This window comes from Leopardus geoffroyi, chromosome B3 (genome assembly GCF_018350155.1).
Source record: "Leopardus geoffroyi isolate Oge1 chromosome B3, O.geoffroyi_Oge1_pat1.0, whole genome shotgun sequence".
Lineage (NCBI taxonomy): Eukaryota > Metazoa > Chordata > Mammalia > Carnivora > Felidae > Leopardus > Leopardus geoffroyi.
This window is the reverse complement of record NC_059337.1, coordinates 37,766,671-37,779,736: the sequence shown is the minus strand read 5'-3', so window position 1 is coordinate 37,779,736 and position 13,066 is coordinate 37,766,671. Positions and strand designations below refer to the sequence as shown.

The window sequence follows — 13,066 nt, the reverse complement described above, 5'->3', positions numbered from 1 at the left end:
GCCGTGCCGGATTCTTCTCCCAGTATCTATCTCATGTTTATCAAGAGATCTCCCAATGTTCTTGGCTTAGCCTATTGCAAAGATAGGAAGTAGGTTCCTAGTGTGTCTTTAAAATAGAGCAGAAATGGAATAAAGAGAATCCCCAAAGAGTGGGTAGCCTAGAAACATGACATTTTTCCCTAAAGATAAATTACTTGTTAGTACCTCGATTGAAGTATATGCAGTTAGCCAGCTAGGCTGGTGAACCCTGGCTTTTTTGAAACACTAACCCCATGTTGGTTTGATTTTTATAGCACCTTCTAAACTACTCTATGACATAGATCTCAATTCAATTCAACATGTATTTGTCACCAAGCACCTACTCTGCCCTGGCACTGTGCTACGCGCCGGAAGTCCAGCAAGAAAACAGATGTGGTCCCTGCTCTCAAAGAGTCTAGTCTAGTGGAGAGAAAAATATAAAACAAACAAATGACAGTTGATGCAAAAGGAACCAGACAGGAGGTGGTGTGCTCTGCCCTCCAGAAGAAGAGGTCAGCTCAGTTCAGAAAGCTGTGAAGGCTTCACGGAGAAGGTGATGCCTGAGCTGAGGCTGTGAGGCTAAAAAGAAGGGAAAGAACTTTCCAGGCATTCTCATCAGCAGAAGATTCATCCGGTAAAAGATAAAGGTCTAAAGCAGCATGTTGTATGCAGTATCCTTCTAGTACTTTAATTCACTAGGGTACTACTACTACTGTTACTCTCATTTCCCTACCTGTTTAGGAATTTCCCTGGGTAATTTTCAAAGCAGCACTGGGAGGGCAGTAAGAGATGGGAGGGCAGAGTGGGGGAGGAGAGAGGGGGTGTGTCAGGACAGAGATGGCAAGTGCAGCAGAAACCAGGTAATGAAACTGGGATTGAGAATTTCATGAATCCCTCTGAGATGACTGGGAGCCAGCCTGAGGTTGGAAATCTTTACGTTTTAAGATCTCTGCCCCTGAGGTCAGCTGGCACATGCCTCTGAGGGCCTTGGCACATCATAGGACATTTTCTAGAGAGGGGGGGGGTGGTTGTCATGATCAGATAAGCCAATGCCTAAGAGGACACTTTGAAAAATATAAGAAGGTAAACAAGAGCTAGGTAATATTAGTATTATTTATATTTCTGGGAAGTACTTTAGGGATTTACCTATGTAACTCTGAAAATATATGACCGTGTCTCACATCTCACACCAGGTAGGACTAAAATGAATTACTTTTCTGATCCCACAAGAGCCTTCCTTTACAGTCTTTCTTTTTTGAGTTATAATTTATCATTCACGATCACAATCATAATATATAGAACTATATACAGAACCCAGTGATTGTTATGTCAGTAACTAGGGACTCTGATTCTTCTATGATTTTTAAATAATCAGCTTAGCCCAGAAATAGAATTGAAGTTTGAAGTAAGGAACCGAACGCCCAGTCTGGCTTTCAGGTGGCAACTTTGCCGTCTCCCCTCCCTTTGGGCTCTGTGGTCTGAGAGCCCTTCCACTTTTCCCCCTTTGGTTTCTCTGAGTGCTGTCTGCTACTTCGTGGGATCATAGAATTTCAGAAGGTGACGAGATCTTACAGTGACCTGTTCCAACTCTTTCACTTTATAAAGGAGGAAATGAGATTCCGATAGCCATTCAGTGACTCACTCAGGATGAGCAGGTGTTTGACAACCTACCGGGTCAGACTGGTTCCCACTCTAGAGGGATGGTGCAGGGAGAAAGACACCCAGAGGCTTTGAGCCCAAATGGCCATTTTTATGGCACACGACCATGCACTCAAGTGCTGCATTTAACTGGTGTGTCTGCACAGATAGAAATTACTGTCCCAGGATGCTACATGTCTACCAGGTAATTGCTGATGGGTACAGATCCCTCAGGGGAAAGTGGTCCTCAATAGCAGTAATACCAACAGCAACAAAGACATCAACTTTTATCATATACCAGTGTTTTACTTATACTATTCAGTATAGAAAACTTGGGTAGATTTGAGGCTCAGGATTCATTGGCATCCAACTTAAAAAGGAGGCGGACGTGGCCAGGTTTTGTTTGAGCACAGATTACTTTTCAGACGTTTTAACAGTTCTGGATTAATGCCTGGGGGGCTTGGGAATTCTTCCTCAACTAAAATGTTAATGATGCTAAGAACCCGACCCTCTTTAGTGCCAATAAAGTGGACAAGCTAAGTTCATTGAAAAATCAATGCATTGCCTAAAAGGAGCAAAGAGCTGATTCGATTTAGGATTGGAGATTGCCCAGGACACCCCAGGTGGAAAGAGGGTCCCAAGGGCTGCTAGGAGCTAGGAAAGGAGGCAGTTGTCTGTTTATGTCTACAGCCAGGGTGTCAGCTCCAAGGACTTGTGAGAAACTGAGGCAACCAATTAGAACCAAGCGTGGACTCTGTTATGCCATACCCTGTCAAAGTCTACAGATAATGACCGCCATGCAGAGAGGGAAAGAAAAGCTGGAGAACACGCTAGTCTTAGGAGGAAAGGAGGTCAGAGGAGGAAACAAAGACCAAAATGGCTAATGAAAGCTTGTCTTGTTTTCTGTTCAGAAACAGGTTGCAAAGAGCACCATTCAGGGCATGGGGAGACCTTGACTATAGTCCTAGTTCTAGTTGGGCAAAATACAGTAAACAAAAGAAACTTTTCCAGTGAAAGGCCTTCCTCCACCCCTTTGCCTCCATAGCCAGGCAGCTGCAAACGCTCGATGACTCGGGGCAGAGAGGACCAGGAGGCAGCAAGTGAGACACCCATCAAGTGACAAGTTAAATCATTGTCAGAATGAGGTTTCTGGGAGGCATCTGGGTGAGTCAGTTGGTTAAGCATCTGATGCTTGATTTTGGCTCAGGTCATGATCTCACGGTTTGTGGGATCGAGCACCACATCAGACTCTGCACTGACAACGCAGAGCCTGCTTGGGATTCTCTTTCTCTGTCTCTCTCTGCTCCTCCCCTGCTTACTCTCTCTCTCTCTACCTCTCAAAAAAGAATATGGTTTCTGTCCCCCTTCCCCTCATTCTACACATACAGAGCTAACCTGAGTTCTGTTCCTGGCTTTTCTTGCTAGTTGTTTGACCTTAGTTCTTTTCAGACCTCAGTTACTTCATCTGGAAAATGATAGAGGTGTCCTAGGTCAGTGATTTGCAGAATTACACGGAAAGACAGGGCATAAAATAGATGGGAATTTACTCCCAGACACCTACGTACATGCATGCACACACAAATACCAGGCAGTTCTGTTTTTGTCTGTTAATTTTTGTTAATGTGTCTAAGTAATACCTTACATGAACCTTGAGTTGTTTGGTAACCAGTGTCTGAAAAATGCTGAGCTAGATACTTCTGTGGTCTCCTTTCATCTTGTATGAGCAATTTTCCCCTCTTGTCCACACCTTCAGCTACCTTTCTCATCACCATCTCCCAAGTACACTCTTGGACTTTATTGAACTGGATTTCACCCAAATCAAACTATGAGAGGTGTGAACCACATCTCTGAAACAGGAATCAAACTTTTTGTTTAGTTCATTCTAAATTTTTTTTTGTTTAAGTGTATTGATTTATTTTGAGACAGACAGAAACAGCCCAAGTGGAGGAGGGGCAGAGAGAGAGGTAGACAGAGAATTCCAAGCAGGCTCCGCACCATCAGCACAGAGGCAGACATGGGGCTCAAACTCACGAAACTGTGAGATCATGACCTGAGCCGAAATCAAAAGTCAGACACTTCACCGACTGAGCCACCCAGGTGCCCCGTTTAGTTCATTCTAGATCCATGACTTCTTTTCTTTAAATCCTGTTTTGAATCTCATTTACAGCCAAACCAGTAAGACACATGTTAATTAGTATGATTATGTGTGACTATATTTCAAGATTCTTTCCTTTCTAATGCCAAATAATGCAGGGGGCACCTGAGTGGCTCAGTCAGTTGAGTGTCCGACTTTGGCTCGGGTCATGATCTAATGCGAAATAAAGCATGTATTAGCTACAGTTGCAGTTTATCTCAAAATCTCAGCAGGCCAAACAATGTTGTCAAATGGCATCATGGTAAAAAAAAAAAAAAAAAAAGGCAGCAATATATAGAGTCTTAGCCCACAAAGAAAGCATTCTGTGAAATGCCTGAAAACATCCCTTTTTTGGGGACACTGTCTTAGAAATCTGCAGCACCTTGAATCTAGCAAATTGTATTTTATCCAAAAATTAAGTGGCATTTTAAGGAGAATGCAAACCCTGTGATTTAAGTCTTAGCTCTGTCACTAACTTTCAGGGACCTTAAAGAAGTCACTCATTTTTGTGGACCAGCACTCGCAGCTTATCCATCTACTGGATCCTAGACTTCAGTACAGTGCCTGGCGTAGAGTAAGTTCTTGATAAAGATACATGAACTGGGGTGCCTGGGTGTCTCGGTCGGTGAAGTGTTCAGCTCTTGATTTCAACTCAGGTCATGATCTCACGGTTTGCTGTCAGTACAGAGCCTACTTGGGATCCTCTCTCTCCCTTTCTCTCTCTCTGCCACTATCCCACTCATGCTCCCTCTCTCTGTCTTTCTAAAAATAAGTAAAAAAAGGATGTGAATCAATGAATTAGTGATGTAGCCTGACTTCACTTTTTTTTTACATGTGGACCTAACGGATTTTAGAATCAGAAAGAACTAAGAATCAATACACATTTTTAAGCTTTCAGTTCGTAATTTTGTCCCCTTTTCTTCTGTGTCCATATTTCCCCTCTGTCCTGCCAGCATTAATACCTGAAGGATCGAAGCTTCCAAAGAGATGTGATAGTTGTCTTAAGATACTTGAGGGTTCTCATGTAAGAAAAGACGTGGCTTTGCACTGTCAGGAAAGTAGAGCTGGAACAAGAGAGAGAACAGACAGTCAGAAGACATAAAGTCCCCACCACTGTATGCATCCAGACAGAAGCCCTGTGAGCCAGGAGTGTAATGAAGGAGGGATTCAGGGATCACACAGAGGTGGGTCAGATTAAAAAACCTTTAAGATTCTTTCAGACCCCGAGAGTCTGTGATTCTACTTGAGTGTTGGACAGGCCTCTCCTCAACCAAACAAATACAAGGCTAATGTATTTCCTGTCTGATGCAGGGGAGAGGCAACAGGTAGAAACTTCCATCAGACTTGTCTAGATTCTGTAATTGCTTTAATCGTGTACTCATTTTGACTCTCGAATACCTTGTCAGTATGAAACCCAAATGGAAGCGTACAGGAAAGAAGTAATTCTTTTTCAGCCCAAGATTTATACACGTCTGTTCCTCTCCACTGAGCCAACTGTGTGATATGGCTATCTATCAAAAGCTGAAGGCACTTGTAGCTGCCAGGAGTTTCTCCTCCTGAATATCGTATAATGTCCGGGACAAGGCAACTGAGCCAGTCTTTCCGAGGTACGTGTTCAGGTGTGGGTGTCACACTTTACGAGGAACACACACACATGGCACCACATTCCGAGAAACGTGGTCACAGTGGTGGAGAGTGTGAAACCATGTTCACCTCCGCCAGGCAGCTTTATGGTGCAGGTAACAGAACACCCAACTCAGGTTGCCTCAAGCACAAGGGGACTTAATTGAAATCCATAGCCAAAAAGCCAAGTATTCCTGGGTTTTTTGGTAGAACTGGATTCAACAGGTCACTTTTGGCTCTGTTTCTGGTAGGCTTCTTCCTTCACAGACCAAGAGTGGCTTTTGGGGTTCCCGGGCCACCTGCCTCCCAGTTAGAAAGGAATAACAAGCCTCTCTTCCCCACAGGCAGCAAGAGGCCATAGGCTTCAGTTTGATTGGATCAGTTAACTTCCCCAAGCCCAGGGGACTTAGCTGTTGCGGACTAGTTTAAGCCTGAACCACATGTCCTGCCCATAAAGCTGGCGATGAAGTAGGTGAGGATGTGAAGTATGAAGTACATGGGCTATTTAAGGCTAGGGGAATGTTATCAGAGTGTCATTACTAATAGAAGGGGGAAGAACAGAGGGCAATCAATCACAGCAGATGATCTCAAGGAGAAAACAGGATGCTCACTCGGGAAAGAAAACTTCGTGCAGAAACAGCCATCTTCAAATATGTGAGTTGCTGCCACTAAATCACTACAGCTCCAGACCATGGGTATATCTCCTAGGGAGACATATTTGAACTCGTAATAAGAAAGAACTTTCTGACAATTTAAGCCACCCAGGATGGAATCATTGGAATCCCATTCCTGGAAGTCTTCTTCCAGAGTCAGAAGCAAGGAGTCAGACCAGGTGACCTCTAACATCGTTCTGGATTCTTTTGCTTGTGGAGGATTGAAGTTAATAGAAATGCAGACTAAATGATAGCTCCAGAAAAACCCTTTGAGACATTTTGACACTTTAAAAATCTTTTGTTACAGCACATTTATTTGACCATAAACAATGGAATGGTCAATAGGCCTTTCTCAAAAAGGCCACATCCCCTCCCACTCCCTGCCCCCCACATACATAACTGATTCTCTAAACTAGATTCTAGAATAAGACCACCTTTTTGGGAGGAAGAAAGAAAAGTTTGGTACAGCCAGTGTATTTTCTTTGAAAGGAAAAATCTTCTCTGTGAGGAAAGTGCTCAATGGACATCTTGGCAAGGCTAAGGGAGAAGATTCATTTTATAACTCACGTGTTTCATTTTAAAATGTGTCTGTGAGCCCCTGCTTTTCTTACAGAATTCAGGCCTGAATATTAACATTTACATGTGCCCAGAGGATGATTTACTAGGGTTCCTATACCCCTATGTGAAGTAGGACATGAGCTATGTCAGTTTTTTTTTTTTTGGTTTTTTTTTTTTGGTTTTTTTTTTTTTTGAGCTATGTCAGTTTTAAATACACAAGGGATAAATGAGTGTAGACTGGCAGTCAGGTCCTTTCTTTCCTGCTCACTGACTGGCAGACCCAGCAAATGAATAATGTTACACTCTACCTTGACGCTCCAGCTGCTGTGTTTTGTGTGAAAATGCATCGTCCTTGATACTCGGGAAGCAGTGAGAGCCAAGTGATCTAATTTATGGCCGTGATGATTTTCTGTCTGGTCCCATCTGAGCTGAGCCCTCCTCTAGGCATCTTACAGCCTTTCTGTCCCACCCAGCTATTTGTGAAATTCAGGGGTATCTAGTCTGAGCTTTTCAAAACTGGTCCCTCCTAAAGGCAGCAGAGAGAAAGTGCCAGGGAGTGGATTTTAGAAGCTGGGAATCCTACTGACTTTGTCGTGTCCCACCGAGTAGCTCCTTGTTAAATCATCTGACAGCTTATTTTTGTTTTAAGTCATTAATTGTCGTTTAAATAAGACCCATGACTTATTTTTTGTTTTTGTTTTGTTCTATGTAAGATACGCTAATAGATTTCCAGGCATGATAAGAACTTGAACAAGGACAGAGGCTGATAAACAAGAGAGATATGGCACAAGTGAATTATACTTGTTAATTTTGTATTATTAGTAATAATATATATTACTCATTTATTTTGTCTCGTGCATTCATTCAGTATCTAAAAATATCAGTTTGTCAGAATTCCCATTTATGGTTCACTAGAGTACATTTTATTCTTCTTTTTTAATGCTTTTTAAAGTTTATTTATTTATTTTGAGAAAGAATGAGAGACACAACCAGAAGAGGAAGGGCAGAGAAAGAGAGAGGGTGGGACAGAGGATCCAAGGCAGGCTCTGTGCTGACAACAGAGAGCCCCATGTGGGGCTTGAACTCATGAACCATGAGATCATGACCTGAGCCAAAGTTGGATGCTTAACCGACTGAGCCACCCAGATGCCCCTGTTCTCTCTCTCTCTCTTTTTTTTTTTTTCAGAAACAAAACAAAACAAAACAAAACAAAAAAAACAAAACCCAGTCCTTTGTTTAGGAAATCTTACCTTTTTTTTATGAAACATTTGTTTAATGTTTATTTTTGAGAGAGACAGAGACAGAACATGAGTGGAGGAAGGGCAGAGAGAGAGAGGGAGACACAGAATCTGAAGCAGGCTCTAGGCTCTGAGCTGTCAGCACAGAGCTGGATATGGGGCTCGAACTCACGAACTGTGAGATCATGATCTGAGCCGAAGTCAGACACTTAACCGACTGAACCACCCAGGCACCCCTAGGAAGTCTTATTTTAAGTTAGTGGTACTAAGCAATATGTGTTTAGCTTGTGGTCATGTGGAAATGATTTTTCTGTTCTCTTGTTGAAGCCTTTTTGAGATTTGGGCACTTTGTTTTTGCAAAGTTGTAGCAGATTGGAGGTGGTGTGTACCTAAGTTTTAGCACCCCACACGGTGCCAGATAAAATAAGATCGACTGCCAGTACCAGCTCTCCCATGGGTAGGAAAAAATACGGCACCTGAATGGGAAGCTCTGCCTGGGAGGACTCTTTGGATTATCCTCTGGCTCATCCCCTCACTTTGTAATCAAGAGCCCTGAACCCAGTGAAGGGAGGGAGCTTCTGAGACCATGGGGGTCTGACTGGAATTCCAGGGGGCTTTTTGACTCCAGTGCATATGCATTTTCTCCACACCAAGCAGCTGCCTGAGTCAGCACTGTGGTCTAGCCCGGGCTGTATCTTGGGCACTATGCCCCTCAAAGCCTCAGTTTCCCTAACAGCAAAATGAGTAGATTGAAGTAGATCATCTCTGCAGCTACTTTCATTAAAGAAAAAAGTTTTAGGTCATTATTCTTCATTTACAATATAAAAGTCCCAGTTTACCATAATCCTGGTTTATGTTAGGCAGGGTTAAGCTTAATGCATCCGATTTGAAAAGAGAGTCTGCAAAATAACTATCGTTCCTAAAATGTGTGTGAAATAAGAATAGAGTTGAACAGGGGCACTTGGGTGGCTCAGTCGCTTAAGCGTCCGACTTCAACTCAGGTCATGATCTCGCAGTCCATGAGTTCGAGCCCCGCATCGGGCTCTGGGCTGATGGCTCAGAGCCTGGAGCCTGCTTCCAATTCTGTGTCTCCCTCTCTCTCTGCCCCCCCCCTCCCCCGTTCATGCTCTGTCTCTCTCTGTCTCAAAAATAAATAAACGTTAAAAAAAAATTTAAAAAAAAAAGAATAGAGTTGAACATTGCAGGCTCAAGTGTAGTGCCAGGAACACCACACACACACACACACACACACACACACACACACACACACACACTCACTCCTGGTATTCTTTAAAAATGCTCACCGTATCATTTAATTTCATATTTCCTTCTTCTACTTAAGAGAAAATAACACAAGCTAGGAAAGCAGTAAATATGTAAAGAGAAAATTTGTCAACTGATATTGGAAGATCTGACCTCGGTCACACATAAATCTCTGCGACAAGGGCTGCAGGGCAAGCCATCATTCCAGAGAGTAAAAGAGAAAATGAAAGCTATTGCTGGTGTCTTCTCGAAGTTACATAGGTGGATCATTTTAGTTTCCTGACTGTGCTTCTGCACATAATGCAAAAGGGCTGGTGGCCAAGCCTGCTTTCCCGCTGTGTGTACACAGCACCTCTGCAGAGGTGGGCGTGTAATGCGGGGTCCCCAGAGTTGCTGTTTATCACCAGAGCCGTTGACTAGATAGTTGAGGCCCCACAAGTAAACTTTTGCATCAGGAGCTTCCTTTCCGGGATCATTTTCCAAAGCCATTAGTCATGCTATGGGAGCTCTTCTAATTGCCAGCTATACAGTCCTTGCAAGGAAATATGTGATAAATGTTACTGCAGTAACACCCCACAACTGATACTTAGGCCCGCCCGTTATGAAGTCTTTCCTCCCCATTTAAACACACAAGGATCTGCCTTACATCAGACTGAGGTGTCCCCTGTTAGTGTGCCTTAAAGCCTTATAGCTAAGGGCTGGCAAAAGGGGGGAAAAAAAGGCTATGCCCAGAAGAGAAAAGAGGTTCAACTAATTAGTCTATCAAAATGCTACTAGTTCTGGAGACTGATTAGCAAAGTGTAACGGCTGGAGCAATTATTGTTCTGTTCATTGTCCCAAAGTACTAGTTAGATGTAGACTACTCAACACCAGCAAAATGTGCAAACGGGAATCTGGACTTGGACGAGTTAGTTATAAACAGCATTTCCTGTGTTGTGAGGTACAGGCAGTTCATCAGCCCTAACAATATTATTGTGTTCCTCTGAACTCTGCTCTCACAGCTCAGCATTTGGAAGGCAGACCTAGAATAAAGAGAGGCATTCACAAAGCTAACATTTTATATCAAGCACCCTTAGTACCACTTTTAATGTGCTATAAAACTAGGGGCTTCACTTTTTCATGAACTGTGTGTAAAAGCAGAGGCAGTGACTGGAGGTTGACTTTGTTTCAGTCTGTTTTATGGTTGCTGTGCCCGTACGGTAATGTGATCTTGAAAAAGGTAAACAACAAAGAGTTTAGCAGTGAAAAATAAGCCTAATATAAATACAGTCAGGTACATGGCAATTCAGAATTTGAAAAATATGACCGTGGCATTAAATTTTCTGGTGGAATTAAACAGAGGAACAGAATATAACCTTTAAGGCAATATATCTGAGACCAAGAAAGGAAAGAATATATCTAACTCTGTGGTCTGTGTGGCATTCATATAAAGAAAAGCACAGTAGCTTTATTTAATTGAGAAAATGAATCAATTACAATGATGTTGTGTCCTCAAGTTCTCGTGAAATAGAAGATATAAGTCACCGCATTGTGTAACAGTGTTAAAAAGTAATTGAGTATCTTAAGCATTTTGAATCAATTTCAGGTACTGGCACTGCTACCTTAATACAAAATTTATGAAGATGATTTCATATAATATGTAGCTATCAAAGCTGTGTAATAAAACCTGGTAACAACATCTCTCTTTAAAAACCTGGGCAAAATGGTATAGTTAGAAGATCATAAAAAAGACTCTGATACTGCTGTTTCCCTCTTCCTCGTTGTAAGGCATAGTAAAATTTTGTCTTCAACCATGGTTTCTTTAACCCACAGAATAGGGCAAGGTGGAGACCTCTTAAGAGTTTAGTTCATGAGGAAAAATGTTCTCCCCTGAACTCATTTCACACAACTTATGTATTGCTGGGAACAGTGTTGCACAGTTTATTCCTGAATTTATTTTGAAACATCTCACTTAGAATGTTTGCCACATGTTTTCCTCAGAGAATGTTGTAATCCCCCCTGACTGTTGGAAATTTGTGAAAAACACTCTCTTTGCCAAAAATGGATTTCTAATTTGCTCATTACAAGTAGCCCTCCTGTTGAAGTAGATATATCTTACTAAGAATGGAGGGTGGGGGGAGAAGATCCATGTGTACTTGAAAAATAAATAAATAAAAGCCAATCTCCTGTTGGGAAGTTACCTGGGCCTTTCATGAGTTTTGAAAAGGGGTATGGCTTCTGACTAAAATCCTTAGCCTCTCCAGGGTGGTAGTTAACCCTCTCTCTTCCTTTTTTTTTTTTTTTTTTTTTTAACTTTTTTAACATTTATCCATTTTTGATAGAGAAAGAGTGAATGGGAGAGGGGCAGAGAGAGAGGGAGACACAGAATCCGAAGCAGGCTCCAGGCTCTGAGCTGTCAACGCAGAGCCCGACATGGGGCTCGAACTCACAAACTGCGAGATCATGACCTGAGCCAAAGTCGGACGCTCAACCAACTGAGCCACCCAGGCACCCCGTTTTTAAAAAAAAAATTATGTTTATTTATTTTTGAGAGAGACAGAGAGAGAGAGAGAGAGAGCGGGAGAGGAGCAGAGAGAGAGCACAACACAGAATCTGAAGCAGGCTCCAGGCTCTGAGCTGTCAGCGCAGAGCCCGATGTGAGGCTCGAACTCATGAACCATGAGATCATTATCTGAGCAGAAGTCAGAGCCTTAACCGACTGAGCCACCCAGGTGTCCCTCTCTTCCTTTTTAAAGTAAATCTTTCCCGTCAGAGCATTATGCAGAAATACTCAGTGACTAGAGGAAGGAGCAGTAATTCGGCATACCATTAAGTGGGAACTACCCAAGGAGACTACGAGCCAGTCAGCCTGGGACAGAGCTTTCAGGGAGTGGTGACTGAGTAGAGCAGGGATGAGTGGGTGCCATGTTTAGTTGGGATAATACACAGGAAAGTGCTTTTTAAAACACTCAAGCACTGGTGAAGGAAGGGTCTGCTGAGAAGCCTCGTGGATACAAAAGAAATGCAAAAACATAGTTTCTGCCTTTGAGAAGCATGCATTCTAGTTGAAAGGAACCCACCTGCCCAAATTGATTATTTACCCACTTTACCATGCCAAGAATATTTCTACAAATATATCTACAAGTATATCTACACAAATCCAGTTGTTTTGAAATCGTGCTGTGACCATAGGTAGATATGGGGGAAGAAAAGAGCACGGGAGAACCCACAGTACCACAGCCTGTCCCCGTGGCCTTCACCCTGTCCCTGCCCGGTCCACTGGAAGGCCCAGTTTTCCCAGAGGATAGAAATGACCCAGGGGAGGCCCAGAGGATAGAAATGACCATCCTTGCCGACCTCAGGGTGCTTATGCAGATCAAATATACATGGAAGAACTTCTTAAAACACCATTAACAGGTTCTTTTACTTAAAAAATACACCTGGCTCTTAAACAACCATGGATTTGAGCTGCATGAGTCCACTTATATGCAGGTTTTTTTTTTTAATAAATACAGCGCAGAACTGTAAATGTATTTTCTCTTTCTTATGATTTATTTTTTAAACTAGGCTCCACGCCCTGCATGGAGCCAAGTGCAGGACTTGAACTCACAAACCTGAGATCAAGATTGGAGCTGAAGCTGAGTCGGACACCCAGCTGACTGAGCCACCCAGGCACCCCTTCCTTACGATTTTCTTAATAATTTTCTTAACTCTCTTTTCTCTAGGTTACGTTCTTATAAGAATATAGCATATAATACATCTACCATGCAAAATATGTGTTAATCGACTCTTTATTATTACTTGTTATTGGTAACACTTTTGGTCGACAGTAGGCTGATTGTATCTGGGGAGTCAAAAGTTATATATGGATTTTCAACTGCACAGGGGTCAGCATCCCTAACCTCTGTGTTGTTCAGTGATCAAATGTCCTTTTACAATTATCCCTGTATCTTACTAGCTGG

The 13,066-nt window shown here is 42.6% G+C and overlaps 1 protein-coding gene across 11 annotated transcripts in view; it reads left to right on the top strand.

The window, feature by feature from the left end:
• The window catches only part of MAP2K5 (mitogen-activated protein kinase kinase 5), a 277,056-nt gene that overhangs the window by 198,117 nt on the left and 65,873 nt on the right, over positions 1 to 13,066 (top strand). The gene's annotated exons all lie outside the window — the stretch shown is intronic.